The sequence below is a fragment of the Betta splendens genome, chromosome 21 (assembly GCF_900634795.4).
Source record: "Betta splendens chromosome 21, fBetSpl5.4, whole genome shotgun sequence".
NCBI classification, from domain to species: domain Eukaryota; kingdom Metazoa; phylum Chordata; class Actinopteri; order Anabantiformes; family Osphronemidae; genus Betta; species Betta splendens.
Genome location: NC_040899.1, coordinates 18,569,614 through 18,586,890, shown reverse-complemented (window position 1 = coordinate 18,586,890; position 17,277 = coordinate 18,569,614). Strand labels below are relative to the sequence as shown.

General features: G+C 48.5%; 1 long non-coding RNA gene, 1 other non-coding gene and 2 pseudogenes across 2 annotated transcripts; all 4 read right to left on the bottom strand.

Annotated features, from left to right (window-relative positions):
- Window positions 1–5,740: 5,740 nt before the first annotated feature.
- Window positions 5,741–6,983, bottom strand: LOC129603512 (uncharacterized). Its single transcript, XR_008693410.1, has 2 exons — window positions 6,275–6,983; window positions 5,741–6,042 (listed from the first exon to the last, which is right to left on the bottom strand). It is a non-coding gene; the product is annotated as an uncharacterized LOC129603512 (long non-coding RNA).
- Window positions 6,984–15,365: 8,382 nt separating this feature from the next.
- LOC114847888 (5S ribosomal RNA) lies at window positions 15,366–15,484 on the bottom strand (annotated as a pseudogene).
- A 534-nt stretch (window positions 15,485–16,018) lies between these two features.
- LOC114847872 (5S ribosomal RNA) lies at window positions 16,019–16,137 on the bottom strand. Its single transcript, XR_003784303.1, has one exon. It is a non-coding gene; the product is annotated as a 5S ribosomal RNA (ribosomal RNA).
- A 536-nt stretch (window positions 16,138–16,673) lies between these two features.
- Window positions 16,674–16,792, bottom strand: LOC114847908 (5S ribosomal RNA; annotated as a pseudogene).
- Between the last annotated feature and the right edge of the window lie 485 nt (window positions 16,793–17,277).

The window sequence follows — 17,277 nt, the reverse complement described above, 5'->3', positions numbered from 1 at the left end:
AAAGAGAAGGGTTGAAGTTGTTAATGTGAGCTTCCTGTGTGCAACAACACTCTGAGATGCAGAATGAAAATGGTTAAACCCTCATTATATAAAATCAACAACAATAAACATTATTGACATGTGTCATGGTCAGTCCGTAGAGCATATATCAGTCAGTCATGTCACTGTCGTGAGCTCAGGGTTTTTATCGTGCACGTGAGCTAAGAGAGAGCCCTCTTGCTCTATGAGAACTATAATTTAGAAAGGCTAGCCTGTGACCTTGTTCTGCTAAATGAGTTAGCAGTGTCACTCAGGGCCCATCAGTGATCCGGAGTTTGATCTTCTTCGTCCTCTTCTTTCCTGCAATGGAACAACACAGCACTCCTGCGTTTGTTAATTATCTGTTTTACATAAAAACGTAGGTCACTGGTTGATGCATTAAACACTATTCTGTCAAGCAAAGCTTCATGCAATGTTAGTTTTATGCGTTCTGCATATTTTTTTTTACAAGCTACATCCTGAAATGCAAGGTTCACAGCACTGTTTCCTCTCTCTATTGTCAACATTTACACTTTCCCTTTCCTTCACTCCTTGACCTCCTTTCCTCCCTCACATACTGTACCATGCTACCATCTCTTTTTCTCTCACTCCACTAGGAATCCTGCTGAGATCATCCTCTTCGCAAGCTATTTACACTCCAAGTTAACATTTGAACCGACTGAACCCCAACTTTTGAACCAACAGGCCTTCTTCGAATAAGTTCGCCAACTTGGGATGAGACACAACAGAAACAGAATAGAAGAATAGTCCCACAGCAGACGCCACACATACAAGTCTCCTGTCATTCATTTTCATACTCCCCATACACACATACTGCATCCAAGTGATTATACAAATTACTAATTTAGAAAGTGAGGACAATCGAATCGCTAACTTAAGATGGGCACATTAGTACAACCCCTAAAAATCATTTCTTACCCTTACTTATCTATCCTTACTGGGACTTAATAAACTAAGTGAAATTAAGAAACTTATACAGCATCTAAACTTCAAGGTTACACCCTCGATGTCAGCTGACAGCTAAACAAGAAGGATTGAGCTTTAGTGACTAACCTGATGAAGAACACAGAATCACTGGGATAAAACTTATTTAATTCAGGAAGTGCTGTAAATGCATGCACTAAGTGACTCTATGACGAAATTAACATACAGACTAAATAAGCTGCATTCTCACAACCTATCAGAGATGACACATTAGACAGAACACAACCTGTTGAACCTGTTGCACAAAGCAATAAACCTAGAAACACAAACAACCCCACAATCACTACTGCATCTAATTGTAATTTCCCCCGTGATTATCTGAGTCTCTAATGACACCATACTGTAACAACTGTGGATAAAACTACAACTAAAATATTTTAACTTACTAAAGAAAGTTCATATAAACCCAGATACAGCCAAACCTCTTGGAGGATAAAACACAGTCAACCACTGAGCATCAGGTGAAGCATTTCAACAGTGAGTGAGTGAATTGGGAACTTTATTTTGAAATAAAGTTGAACTTTATTTTGAAATATTCTCCATACTGTACCTCTCCCTTTCCTTGTAAAATTGAAATATTTTATTTTATTTTATTCATTTATTTATTTTAAGCTTTTGGCAGCTTTAAGGACTGAGTTATTTTCACCAATTCGACTTATTTATTTTGTTTTTAAAAATTTAGATATTTGTCTGAGTCTCAAAGTACTAAAGTGTGCAGCAAGGTGAGAACACAGATTCAGAGGCCTCTGGCTTTTTGGCTTTTGATAACATCCATTGACACAGTTCATATCTGACAGCCTGCACTGTCTCAGTGGCCCTGCTTGAGCCTCAGCCTTCCTTGGCCGTCCAGGTGGACTCTTGTTCCATCACTGGCTTTGCACATGTCCATACCTCCCACACTGGAAGCAGTTCACAGTTTTTCCACAGCATCCTCGTCTTGCTCCTCGGCCTGGAGGAGTCCCTCCTCTCCTCATAGGAGGTCGTCTTGTCCACCCTCCTGGTAGAATGTACATCACCTGAGGTGTGGCCATGCCTGGTGGTGTAGGTGGGGTCTGAGGCACGCTGGCTGGTTGAGCAGACACCATCCTCGTCTCTCTTTTCTCTCCCTCTTTTCGCTGCTGCTGGCGTGTTGCTTCTTTCACTGCCTTCTTTGCCTGCTTTTGATGCAGCTCAACAGCATGAATCACATGGTCAGTTATTTGTTCTACTGACATGTTGCACAGTCTCACAGTGTCATTCAGATCCTTCTGATCTGGTCTTGAAGGCCAGGGCAGATTTTGACGCTTTGCCCCTTTGACCAGCGGAGGACGTCCATCAGAAACCTCATTTACCCGTCCGTCACCCACACACACTGATTCCTCATCTGACTCAGCCCACAGTGATCTACCTGCTCTGTCACGCAGATCACTTTCACTGCAGGAATTTCCAATTGAAATTTTCAGTTTTTAAATAAACGTCGGGCCCGCCTCTTGCCTGGTTGGGGCGGTCACCTGGTCTGTCGAGGCTCAGGTGAAGGAGGCCACCCGGGGATTGCCTCCACACCCAGCGTGCCCGCCGAATCGGCTGTTCGTGCCCCCGGAGCTTCGGGGAGAGGTGATCCACTGGGCCCACACCTCCACTTTTAGCTGCCACCCGGGAATCCAACGGACGGCTTTTGTGGTGGGCAGTCGTTTCTGGTGGCCGTCAGTCCTCAGGGACATCAGGGAGTATGTGGCAGCCTGCCCAGTCTGTTCGACCCACAAGACCCCTAACCAGCGTCCTCCGGGGTTCCTCCAGCCTCTGCCCGTGCCTCATCGACCCTGGTCCCACATAGCACTGGATTTTGTCACGGGGTTACCCCCTTCCGGGGGTAACACAGTCGTCCTCACAGTAATCGACCGATTTTCCCGATTAACCCATTTCATTCCTCTGCCCAGACTCCCGTCGGCCAAGCAGACGGCTCAGGCAGTGCTTGAGCACGTGTTCCGGCTCCACGGGTTCCCCAAGGACGTGGTCTCCGATAGGGGCCCCCAGTTTGTCTCTCGGTTCTGGCATGAGTTTTGTTCCCTGCTCGGTGCCCAGGTCAGCCTGACGTCCGGATACCACCCGGAGTCTAACGGCCAGACCGAGAGGACCAATCAGCAGTTGGAGACCGGGCTTCGCCTCCTTGCCTCCACCAACCCATCCACCTGGAGCCAACAGCTCCTCTGGGTAGAATATGCCCACAATACCCTGCCTTGCTCCTCCACAGGCCTGTCACCGTTCCAGTGCGCGTACGGCTACCAGCCACCACTCTTCCCATCACTGGAGGGGGAGGTCGTCATTCCGTCCGCACATGCCCTCCTCCGCCGCTGTCGCCGCACCTGGTTAAGGGCGCGTCGCGCTATGATCGCGAGCCAAGAACGCCACAAGAGGGCAGCGGATCGTCATCGGTCGCAGGCACCCAGTTACGCCGTAGGCCAGCAGGTGTGGCTCTCCACCAACGATCTACCCATTAGAACCCAGTCACGTAAGCTGTCTCAGAGATTCATTGGACCCTTCGTCATAGAACGCATCATTAACCCGTCTTCTGTCAGACTCTCCTTACCCAGAACCATGCGCATCCACCCCACCTTCCACGTCAGTCGACTCAAGCCATTCATCTCCAGCCCTCTGGTTCCCCCCACACCCCTACCTCCTCCACCTCGGCTCATCGATGGGGGCCCGGCTTACACGGTCCGGGCATTACTGAACAGTCGGCGGCGGGGTCGTGGGCTGCAGTACCTCGTTGACTGGGAGGGGTACGGACCAGAGGAGAGATCTTGGATCCCGGCACGGGACATCCTGGACCCCAGCCTCGTCCGGGAGTTCCATCACGCCCACCCGGACCTCCCTGGGCCGTCTAGGAATCCGCCCTAGACGGGGGGGTTCTGTCATGGACTCAGTCACTGCACCATTGTTTATGTTCATTTCCGGTTTTATGTTATTGTCACTTCCTGCCTCAGCCATTATTAGTTACTGCCAGCTTTACTTCCTGCTCCAGACCACACACCTGTTCCCCATCTAACCATCAATGGCCACTACTTAAGCACCACCTCTCACACCAACCGGTTGCCAGATTGCCTATGTGCATTAGTCAGCAATCCAGCGTTTATCCTCATGTCCTTGAACCCGTGTATGACCTCGCTTCTCCTGACCCTGATTCTCGTCTCATCTATGATCCTGCCTTGCCGTGAGTTTGACCCTAGCCTGCCTTGTGACCACCGCTTGTCTAAACCCTGTCTGTACTGTACCTGCCTGATCTGTGTATTGACCTTCGCCTGCCTGACCACGAATTAAGTAAACTGTGTTACCACTTACCTTGTCTTCGCTGTGCATGTGGGTCCGCTACCTCGGAAGCCGTGACACTATGTCTCTCAGGCCTCACAACTCATGAGAAAATCTACACTTGGATTGATCAGTCCCAAGCTTAAAGCTCCCTGATCATACAGCTTTTCACTCTAAAGAATATTGGACTTTAATGTCTCAGTAAGGTCTCTGTAAATTTTCATTCCATAAAGCTCTTTAGATCGTCCACACTGCCCCTGTCAATATGTTGTTTTCACTCCCCATCAGCAAACGCTGTGTTTTCTGGGCGTGTCGCAAGCGAAGCTGCTCACCACACCTCTGTGCGGAAGCGCATACCTTTTTGTTGTTGTTGTTTTTTGGCTCCATGGATACGAGCCACCGCACGGTTAGGATACTATAGGTGGCAGTAGTGCGACGTTGAGAATACAATCCACCACAGAAGAAGACCCACTACAGAACTGCACGACGTTAGCCAGCCAGCTAGTTCGTAGCGTAGTAGAACCATACGTCTACGATCCCGAATCTGACCTTGAAGCTGAAGAGGAGGCTGTTGAAGTCGCCACATTTCGGCTGATGCAAGATGTGTCTCATTGGTAATGTCGCATTTACTTTAATTTAATTGATTTATGTAATTTGCAAAGCAACTAGCGGTGGCTAATGCGTATGCTAAATGGCGTGTGCAGCTTGAATATTCACAACACGACTTACCTGGAAAACTCTTGTTAATAGATAACACTACTTTAGCTTACATTATACAAATAAATAAGTTTGAGAGCATAGCTGAAATAATATAAATACATTTTACATTTACACATTTCACTGTTTTGTCTTACTTGTGCTGCTGCTCTGACAATTTTATTTAAAAAATGTGCATTAATATTTAGAGCAATCACTGCATGACCTTCCTGGGAACAAAAAGCATTGGTTCAAATTATATATTGACCTAACGTATTTTTACTGCTTTTAATTATGTTTTTTTGTCATTCTTGATAAATCTGACAGTAATATGTCTCTGTATCTGAAGTTGTTACAGGTATCTAGTCTACAGAGGCTAGTGAGCTGGTGCTGAGGATTCCTGGGGTGAAGAATCTGAGTTGCCATCTCTTCATGCTTGGGTTGTAGATGAAGGCAGTTTCCTGATGGATAAAACACTAAAACACTCATAGTATGATTAATGTAGACCACCTGTGGAATAACTCCTTTACCATTTGAGTAAAAATGTGTTTTTTGTGAGTGCAATACTCATTAAGAATTTTTTTATTTTATTTATATATAATTTATATGCTTTTTATTTATGGCCGCTTCAACTTTATAGCTTACCATATTAGAAAGAGAAAAACATGTAATTTCAATACTATGATTTCCTAAATAAAAGTGTTTTACCTTCAGAAACAGAGTTTAGTGAAATACATAATAGTTAAAGCCAACTTTATTGTAAACCAAAAAAATACACCACTACTCCAAAGCTAGAACAAACTGTTACCTTCACACTCCAATGTGCAATGTATAGGTTACTGAGTTAATTAAGAGGTCTGGGGGTTTGAGGTCAGAAGCTTTTGCAGGGCCCTGCAGACGAAATGCATGAAAGTAGGGTAAACAGGGAGATGTGGTGATCCTTGTTCTCATCACTATTTGGAAGACTGAGCGGAAGCAGTCCTCTACCAGATGGAAGCTGTGGCTGTCCTCACCATCACCTCATCAAAACAAAAGGTACTGCAATCAGAATTGTAGATTAGTGAAATGTTCATTATTATGTAGGTCAAAACCTTCTCTAATGTAAGAACACACAATACCAGACAAAAAATTAAACCAAACGAGGACAGCCTGTCTGTGCTAAAACAACAGATAAACAGTTGTTACAATTCAAATATAAAATCTAAACATTATATACCAATTAAAATCTTCTATTACCTATCTTACTGTTGGTACATACAAACTTACATACCTTTACTCCTGAGCTGGGCAGCAGATGTCCGTGTACCAACAGTCTGCAGTGATTTCTCTGTTTGACAGCCTCCTTGCATGTGGGCAACTGGGATTTGCCCTCCTACAGTATAGAAAAGACTGTTACATTTACTGTAAATTGTATTGGTCCTACAAATATAATGGCTATGGTACAAGCTATAGGTAACTGACCAGATAAGCAGCAGGTATTGTAGAGATGTGACTAATTAGCAACTAAGCTTGAAACACAACACAGTAATCATTCCAACTAATCATGTTAGAATTTGATAGAACAATGACATAACCCCAAATCACAAGTTGATTTAGGCTGTGACACAGGACGGGGTAACAAACATAACCGCGTTCATCTGCAGGTTCTTTTTGTAGCGATCGACCAGCTGTAGCTCTAAAGTGCAAAGGCCTAAAGGCATGCTAACGGCTAACGCAACACAAACAGGAGCGGCAGCACGTCAACAGGACAAAAGCTCGATCCACCGCTTCCTGCCTGTCGCCGATCGAAGGCCCATCGCTATTAGCTGTTCCCCACACAGGTGTGTGATTGCACCAACTCAGAGTAGCACATTTGAAAGGGACAAAGGCTCGGTTGACTCACTGTAGCCGTTAGCGACGCTAGCGATTAGCTTGTCTCACATGTGGGTTACTGCATTTTAAACAGACCCAACTAACATTTTTAGATATCACAAGTATCAAGCACAAACTTACTACAGCGAGCTAGATCCACCGCTTCCTGTCTGTCGCCGCTGGAAGGGCGATAACGATCAGCTGTTCCCCGCAGGTGTATGCGATTACAGAAAAAGGACAGACGCTAGACCCACCGCTCCCTGCCCGTAGTCGCTCGATGCCGTTACGATAATCATTAGCTTTTCTCTACACAGCTGTGTGGCTGCAGGAGCCCACATGAGCACATTTGAAGGGGACAAAGGCTCAACTGGCTGTAGCCGTTAGCATAGCTAGCTAGTAACTTGCCTCACACATAGGTTACTACATTTTAAACGGACAAACTAACATTTTAAAACATTATAAATATCAAGCATGTACTTACTTCAGTGAGTGAATGACGGACTTTAGGAATAGGTCCTTTTTTTCCAACAGGAGCCGTGAAACAAATCCAGCATTGTACGCACCCTCGTTTGAAATGCACATACGTATAAATGCTGAGGCAGTGTTTCTGGCACCGGTCCGTTAAAAATAAAAGTGACCCACAAAGTCCTCACTTGTTGAACCCTTGTTAAAGTGAATAGACTTTGGTGTTGGTTAGAACACATAAGAACCAAACTATTTCTATGGGAGGACTTGGACGCTGCCGTGCTTGTCTGTTCACGGTGAGTGAGAGGGGGGAAATGGCGGAAGTCCAGTTTTGGTTCAGGATCATTGTGGGGGTGGTGGTTCAGGATTTGCAGGGAGAACTTTCAACCAGTGTGACGAAACCTGGGGAACGGCCTCAGAACAGTAGATATCTCTCTCCATTGGATGAGAAAATTTACGTTTTCAGAATGTGAAAAAAGCAGAAAATGCATTTCTACCGTGCTCAGTGTGTGTATATGTGACCCATAGAGTCATAGGGACGCTCCAAAATGTCTAAAAAGTGGATTTTGCATGATATGAGCCCTTTAACCCTCACGCAGCCTTCGAGGGGGTCAGTCTGACCCCACGAGACAAACTATGAAACTTTTGATTCTTTTTACTTTTTTAGGCCACAAGGCTACGCGTCGCAGGATCCGCGGCGGCTCGGTCACCCCTCCCTTCTTCTTCGTCACAGGCCCGTCCCGCACCCTCCCGGGGTCCGGCGCGACCCCAGCCCCCTGTACCTCCCCGTCCCTCGTCCTCCCGGGGTCAGGCGCGACCCCGGCCACCTGTACCTCCCCGTCCCTCGTCCTGCCGGGGTCCGGTGTGACCCCAGCCCCCTGTACCTCCCCGTCCCTCGTCCTCCCGGGGTCCGGCGCGACCCCAGCCCCCTGTACCTCCCCGTCCCTCGTCCTGCCGGGGTCCGGCGCGACCCCAGCCCACGGAACCTCCCCGTCAGGCGTCCTCCCGGGGTCCGGCACGACCACATTTTTTTGTTTTTTTATTTTTCCTTCTCCTTTCCTCCCTTTTACCTCCACCCGTGCCACAGGCCCACTGATGATGAACATGATGATGATGATGATGATGATGATAATGATGATATTGATGATGCAAGCAGACAGCTGCGTGCAAGGGCTGACCATTTTAAACGAAAAATAAAACATACCAAACAGGCAAAAACATTTGATTAAATGCCAAAAGTTTATTTAATAATATAAAACAGTTATGAAATAAAGGAGTACAAGGCGCATTCCGTACAGTATAATTTAATTGGTACGCGTAAAGCAACAGAGGCAGGCGTAGAAAGAAATTGAATACGGCCCTTTTTTTTTTTAATCTTCATCAACGGGATTCTCGGCTCATCAAAACTTGACGCGAAGCAACTTTTGCAGCAGCGCCAGCATCAGCATCCCGCAGCATTGGTTGTGGCTCTCGCTCCGCCGCGAGCCGCACACGACGCAGGGCATCTCGTAGCCAAAGCCGACATAGCCTTCCACGGCCTCCTTCAGCATCAACTCGGGGAACGCCACGTAGCCCCTTCTGTAACGCTCCTTGCCTATCATTGCTTTCCGGACGCTTTCTTTGCCAGAGAACTTTTTCGCCAGGAAGTCGCACTCCTCCACTCCGGCAACGTGCACGTGATACACATGCTCTCTCAGCATGTTGTCACCCGCTACGAAACGGGAAAGCCTGACGCCGCACGCATCACACACGTGAGTGTCTACGGTGTCCAGCTCATACGACATGCCCTCACGGCTGCCCAGCTCCCTGAACAGGTTGTCCGCAGTGCGAGGGCCGACCACGCTCCTCTCGCTCGGCCTTTTCGTGTACAGCAGAGGCTTGCGCCCGTAGTCGTCGTCCAGCTGAGTGTCGGTCAGGTACGCCATGAATCTCTCGCAAACTTCTTTGCATCTGTCGCGGTGTCGTCTCCCCGCGCCGGCACAGATGACGCATCGCTTTACGTTTAGCAGGTAACATTTGCCACCGCTGGCAAATAAGAGGGCGTCCGGAAACGCCACCATGCTGTGGGCGAACCTGAGTTTGCCCAGGTCCAAGGCCAATTGATCCGGTGGCAGGTGGCGGTGTCTGTAATGAGCCTTGACACGAGCACACCGTCCGTCGCTGGCCAGGATGTGTTTGTCCAACAAGGCCCTCAAGGCACCCTCAGCGGCCAGAGCGTTCCCACACAAACAGTCGCACTCCAGACCTTCGTCTAGGCCTCCTTCCGGGTCTGGGAATCCGCTATGATCCAACGGGCACGGGGTTCCCTCTTCTTCTACGCGAAGGCGCAGACAGTCTTTGGTCTGCTCGAGCCGCGGCTTGAACACCGCGCAGCCGTCGGTTTGCAGGTCACCTTCTTCTTGAGAGGCCATAGCGTTGGAACCTTTCGACGAGACTGTGGATAAACGCTCGCTCCAAGCTTGTCAGGTGAAGTGGTACTGCGATGTATTCTCTCTGCGACTTTTAAGGTTCGCCGCACCTCCCTCCCCCCCGCACACAGGCACCTAACCCAAAATCTGAACCAGCGAGGGATCCTCCAATCGGCTCATCGTCATCTCACCGCCAGACAACTCCTCCTGAACCGTCCTCCACTTTGTCCAACGTGGAAAAAGTCCTCCGACCGGGGCAATTTATTCCCACCAGGAAGATCCTCCAACTCAGAAAAATCCTGGGAAACCTGGGAAATCGAGGGAAAACTTGTGTAAACTTGTGTAAAAATTGGAAATGAGGCGGCGACTGGTCAATAGGTTCCGCCGCAGTGCTCCTTACATTGAGACTGGTGGAATAGCGTTGACACAATAGCGCAGACCTCCGTGCTCGCAGCAGCCACGCTCCCCATACATGTAAAATAAAAAAAAAAAATTATTTCACCACCCACCCGTCCCGCGTCCTCCCGGGGTCTGACGCGACCCCACACACACACACACACACACACACACACACACACACACACACACACACACACACACACATTATTTGAATATTGTCATATTATGAGGGAGAAAATAAAGACCAAATAAGCAAAACTTTTGATTAAATACTAAATATTTATTGAATATAAAACAGTAATCAAAGAAAGGGGTACACAATGCATTCATATGCACTCATATTCATATTCATATTAAAACCTCAGAAAGACCGAAATCATCTCACCACCAGAGAACTCGGGGACCGTTCTCCACTTTATCCAACGTGAAAAATCCTCCAACGCGGCAGTTTATCCCACCGGAAGGATTCCTCCAACGTGGTGAAGATTCCTCCAACTTGGAAACTCGGTGTTTGTGTGTGTGCTTTCACCTGCAAATTATTTCACCACCACCCTCACGTCCTCCCTAGGTCCAACACGACCCCATGCGCCGCACACACACACTGATTGATTATTTTATATATATTTTATATATATATATATATTATATTATATTATGAGGGGGAAAATAAAGACCAAATTAGCAAAACTTTTGAGTAAATGCTAAATATTTATTGAATATAAAACAGTAATCAAAGAAAGGGGTACACAATGCATTCATATGCACTCATATTCATATTAGAATTCACATCACATGTATTCATAATCCAAAGGTGTCCGGACATCTTAATCGGCACGCGTAACGACAGAGGCTGGCGTGGCGGGGAGAAGCTCGATACAGCCAGCGATGTGAGCCAAGAGTTCAGAGACAGACTTGAACGGGACTCTCATAGTGCCATCCACGAGCACATATTGGAAACCGCACGGGGTCGAACAAAACAAAACGCTCCGAGTACACTCGTCGGTAGCGATGTCAAACAGGTATCCCGCATGGTAGCCGCCCTTATAACAAAAGACCATCCCCGCGTTCTGCTTCACCTCGGGCAGCTTTTCCGGATAGGCGTACAGCCCCCACCAGGTGTCACCCAGTGCCGTTATCGCGCCGCGCACCTCACTCAGCAACCTCGTGGCAGACAGATCCTCAAAGTGCACTCCGTCTTCCTGGGGGGGACTCAGAAGCCTGGCGCGGTCCTTGGCGATAACTTTGCCAATCAGCCTCACGGGGTCCAACGCCGTCCCGTAAGGGTTGGACCAAATTGGGGTGGTGGTGTCCATGACCGTGTCGTCGCGAGCCACCGGCTCGAAGAGGATCCGGTAGACTCCATTGTAAACCACCAGAGAGAAAAATTTCAGACCCCTCACGGTCTTGATTGCACCCCAAAGAACAACGCCGTCCCCCGACTCTTTCCGGGGACTTGGGATGCAGTCGGCCAGCAAAACTATTCCCTCGCACGGTGTAACGCGCGCGCGACACAGATGCACCAGCCCTTTGCCGGGCGAGGCCCAGATCTTCCCCGTTAGGACCTCCATTTTCTCGCAGGTGGCGTTCAGGAGCGCCCAATTTCCCACGGGTCTGCGTTGCGAGACGTCAGGATGCACGTCTCGCCAGACAGCGAACTTGTCATTGTCTCTGGCTTTTCCAGTGCCTTTAGAGAAGGTCTCTAAGATCTGAGCGACGGCGACGAGCTCCGGTCCGTTAGAGAAGTTAGAGGTCTTTGCGTCCATGTCGGTGAGCTCTGTTCAGTTTAGAGGGACGGGAAGAGTAGCCATCCTCTTCTGTCTTCTGTGGGGTTTATATGACACCGACTGTGGGAAGGTGGCAGGTCTGACCGGGGGTCCAATCCCCGACCCTAACCTTGTTTTTGTTTTGTTTTTTCGTATTCTCTGGCACCACATCTCAATCGCTGCCAGAGGCTCAAACCAAAATCATCTCACCACCAAAGAACTCGGAGCCGTTCTCCACGTTATCCAACGTGAAAAATCCTCCAAGCTCCTCCAAGTTTATCCCACCAGAAGGATTTCTCCAACAAAAAAAAACATCTAACCTGGGGGGGGGGACTTATTTCACCACCACTCTCACGTCCCTCAAAAAGACCCCACACGCGCACGCACGCACGCACGCACGCACACACACACACACACACACACACACACACACACACACACACACACACACACACACACCTTCTCCACTTTATCCAACATGAAAAATCCTCCAACCTGGCAGTTTATCCCACCAGAAGGATTCCTCCAACGTGGTGGGAAAAAAATCATCTAACCTGGGTTCGTCCAACGTGAAAAATCCTCCAACGTGGCAGTTTATCCCACCAAAAGGATTCCTCCAACGTGGTGGGAAAAAAATCATCTAACCTGGGTTCGTCCAACGTGAAAAATCCTCCAACGCAGCAGTTTATCCCACCAGAAGGATTCCTCCAACGTGGTGGAGATTCCTCCAACTTGGAAACAAGACCCCACACACACACTTTCTCCACTTTATCCAACGTGAAAAATCCTCCAACACGGCAGTTTATCCCACCAGAAGGATTTCTCCAGCGTGGTGGGAAAAAATCATCTAACCTGGGGGGAGAGTCGGGACCTGTTTTACCTCTGTAAAAAAATATATTTTTAAAAATCTCACCTTTATTTTTTTGTAGGTCGTTGCTCTTTCAGACAGTACATGCCTAGCAAGCCAGCAAAATACGGCCTCAAGTTTTGGGTGGCGTGCGACGCCAAGTCCAGCTATGCTTGGAAGATGCAGCTTTACACCGGCAAGCCAGGAGGAGGAGGAGGAGAAAAGAGAGCTTCTGAAAAAAAGCAGGGCCAGCGGGTCGTGCTGGACGTCACAGAAGGGCTCGCCGGGCCTCGCAACGTGACGTGCAACAACTTTTTCACTTCCTACGAACTGGGCCAGCGGCTCCTGCGCAGGGAGCTCACCGTGCTCTGTACGGTTCGCAAGAACAAGCCGGAATTGCCGCCGGCAAGGGCAGGAGCGCCTTCTCCTCCGTGTTTGCCTTCACTCCCAGCACCGTCCTGGTGTCCTACGTGCCCAAGAAAAACAAAAACGTGATCCTGATGAGCACGCTACACTCGGGCGCCACGGCCTCCGTCGATGTCCTCCTCGTTGACGCAGGACAGCGGGACAAAAAGCCCTTTGCCGTCCTAGACTACAACGCCACCAAGGGAGGCGTAGACAACCTGGACAAGGTGATAGGAACCTACAGCTGCAGGAGAAAGACGGCGCGCTGGCCCGTGGCGGTGTTTCACAACGTCCTAGACGTGTCTTGCTACAACGCTTTCGTCGTGTGGCGGGAGGCCCACCCGGACTGGATGCCCGGCAACCGCAGCAAGAGGAGGGTGTTTCTAGAGCAGCTGGGCAAGGCGCTCGTGACTCCTCTCATCCGCAGAAGGCGCCATCCGCCTCGCGGCGAAGCGTCCGCCTCGCTCGTGCGGACGCTTCAGAAGGGGGTTCGGGACCCCCGTGCGGGTCCTCCTCCCGCTCCCTGTCCTGCTCTTCCGGACTCGGGGCAGCAGCAGCAGCGGCAGCGGCAGCGGCAGCGGGAGCGGGAGCAGCAGCAGCAGCAGCAGCAGCAGCAGCAGCAGCAGCAGCAGCAGCAGCAGCAGCAGGAGCAGCAGCAGCAGGAGCACCAGCAGCAGGCCCTCACCGCAGACCTCATCTGGGGTGAAGACGGGGACGATAAGGGTGACGGAGGAAAACACGACGCCCTCGGTTCCGTCGCTAGCGACCAGGCGCAAAAGGGCAAGAGGATAAGGTGTCAAATTTGTCCGCGCGCGAGGGACCACAAAACAAACAACGTTTGCCATCAGTGCGAGAGATACATCTGCCACAGCATTTGCTCTTCTGCTGTTCAGACTGCGCCCCTCGCTCCTGAAGATAATTTGTTTGTTCATTAGAAAATGAAATAATAATAATAATAATAATAATAATAATAATAATAATAATAATAATAATAATAATAATAATAATAATAATAATAATAATAATAATAATAATAATAATAATCTGTGTGTTTTATACTATTGTTGATGTTTTTGTTGTTGTCAGTGTAGTAACACTATTTACAAACAAAGTGTAATATGTAAAAGAAAAATAATTAATAAAATAAAACAAAAGCATTTCAATTTGGGTATTTTGTTTTTTTTTCTCCAACCTGGGATTTTCTCCAACCTGGAGAACCCCTCCAACTTGGAAACACACAACGTCACGGCCCTCCTTGTATTCACACACACACACACACACACACACACACACACACACACACACACACACACACACACACACACACCTCCCTCCTCCTAACCTGCACTTTCTGTGCACTCGTGGGGTCTGGCGTGACCCCCACCTCCCTCCTCCTAACCTGCACTTTCTGTGCACTCGTGGGGTCTGGCGTGACACCCACCTCCCTCCTCCTAACCTGCACTTTCTGTGTCCTCGTGGGGTCTGGCGTGACCCCCTCCTCCTAACCTGCACGTTCTGTGTCCTCGTGGGGTCTGGCGTGACCCCCACCTTCCTCCTCCTAACCTGCACGTTCTGTGTCCTCGTGGGGTCTGGCGTGACCCCCAGCTACCTCCTCCTAACCTGCACGTTCTGTGTCCTCGTGGGGTCTGGCATGACCCCCTCCTCCCTCCTCCCAACCTGCACTTTCGGTCTCCTCGTGGGGTCCGGCGTGACCCCGACCACCACCCCCCCACTGCACATCCTCACCCACTTGTGGGGTCAGATGTAAAACCCTCCTCCGTTGCCCTCGTGGGGTCTAAAAATGAGAGCTGCGTGAGGGTTAAACACAATATCCCCTTTTCTGTATTTCGCTCTCCCTTTAAACAAAACAAATAGAGAGAAGGCAAAATCATTACTTGTAATGTGTCACCGACCACAGGCATGAACTGTGAACAAAGCAAAAGCAGCACTGTGACTAAAAACAGAAACTTTTGCAGGTAATAGCGTCTGTTGTCTAAGAACGATGCAATTATTGAGTTAACAAATGATTGAACAATCTAGGTGAAATGTCAAATACATAAAACAGAAGTAATAAAAACAATAGTTATTAATTGCAGAGGATAGGTCATAAATCGTATATTACTGTATAGAATAAGAAAGAAAACAATTTTCCCATAACACGGTGCAGTATAATGTGGACCTGAGAAAACAGCACCCCCTGCTAGGATTGAGGAGAAATGTAAAAGCTTAGATAACCTGGTATTCCCAGGCGGTCTCCCATCCAAGTACTAACCAGGCCCGACTCTGCTTAGCTTCCGAGATCAGACGAGATCGGGCGTGCTCAGGGTGGTATGGCCGTAAGCGAGAGCAGAAAGAAACAGGAGCTCTTTTAAGCTTGGCAAGCCAAGCCGTTGTATCCACTTGCCTGATTGTGGCATTTATAAAGGACTTAGAACATTTTGGGACGTACACAGAAGGTGGACATTTTGGCCTTAAACACAATATCCCCTTTTTTGTATTTCGCTCTCCCTTTAAACAAAACAACTAGAGAGAAGCCAAAATCATTACTTGTAATGTGTCACCGACCACAGGCATGAACTGTGAACAAAGCAAAAGCAGCACTGTGACTAAAAACAGAAACTTTTGCAGGTAATAGCGTCTGTTGTCTAAGAACAATGCAATTATAGAGTTAACAAATAATTGAACAATCTAGGTGAAATGTCAAATACATAAAATACAAGTAATAAAAAACACAAGATATTATTGCAGAAGATACCTCATAAATCGTACAATACCTGCATAGAATAAGAAGGAAAACACTTTTCCCATAACACGGTGCAGTATAATGTAAACCTGAGCAAACAGCGCCCTCTGCTAGGGTTGAGGAGAAATGTAAATGCTTACAGCACCTGGTATTCCCAGGCGGTCTCCCTTCCAGGTACTAACCAGGCCCAGCCCTGCTTAGATTCCGAGATCAGACGGGATCGGGCGTGCTCCGGGTGGTATGGCCGTAAACGAGAGTAAAGAGTGACAGGAGCTCTTTTAAGCTTGGCAAGCCACGACGTTGCATCCACTTGCCTGAATGTGGCATTTATAAAGGACTTAGAACATTTTGGGACGTACACAGAAGGTGGCAATTTTGGCCTTAAACACAATATCCCCTTTTTTGTATTTCGCTCTCCTTTTAAACCAAACAAATAGAGAGAAGCCAAAGTCATTACTTGTAATGTGTCACCAACCATAGGCATGAACTGTGAACAAAGCAAAAGCAGCTCTGTGCCTGAAAACAAAAAATTCTTGCAGGTAATAGCATCTGTTGTCTAAGAACGATGCAATTATTGAGTTAACAAATAATTGAACAATCTAGGTGAAATGTCAAATACATTAAATACAAGTAATAAAAAACACAAGATATTAATTGCAGAAGATAGGTCATAAATCGTCCAATAACTGCATAGAATAAGAAAGAAAACACTTTTCCCATAACACGGTGCAGTATAATGTGGACCTGAGAAAACAGCGCCCCCTGCTAGGATTGAGGAGAAATGTAAAAGATTAGAGCACCTGGTATTCCCAGGCGGTCTCCCATCCAAGTACTAATCAGGACCAACGCTGCTTAGCTTCTGAAATCAGACTAGATCGGGCATGCTCAGGGTGGTATGGCCGTAAGCTAGAGCAGAGAGTGACAGGAGCTCTTTTAACCCTCACGCAGCTCTCATTTTTAGACCCCACGAGGGCAACGGAGGAGGGTTTTACATCTGACCCCACAAGTGGGTGAGGATGTGCAGTGGGGGGTGGTGGTCGGGGTCACGCCGGACCCCACGAGGACACCGAAAGTGCAGGTTGGGAGGAGGGAGGAGGGGGTCACGTCGGACCCCACGAGGACACAGAAAGTGCAGGTTAGGAGGAGGTAGCTGGGGGTCACGCCGGACCCCAGGAGGAAAGCGAACGTGCAGGTTAGGAGGAGGGAGGAGGGGGTCACGCCGGACCCCAGGAGGAAAGCGAACGTGCAGGTTAGGAGGAGGGAGGAGGGGGTCACGCCGGACCCCACGAGGACACAGAACGTGCAGGTTAGGAGGAGGGAGGAGGGGGTCACGCCGGACCCCAGGAGGAAAGCGAACGTGCAGGTTGGGAGGAGGGAGGTGGGGGTCACGCC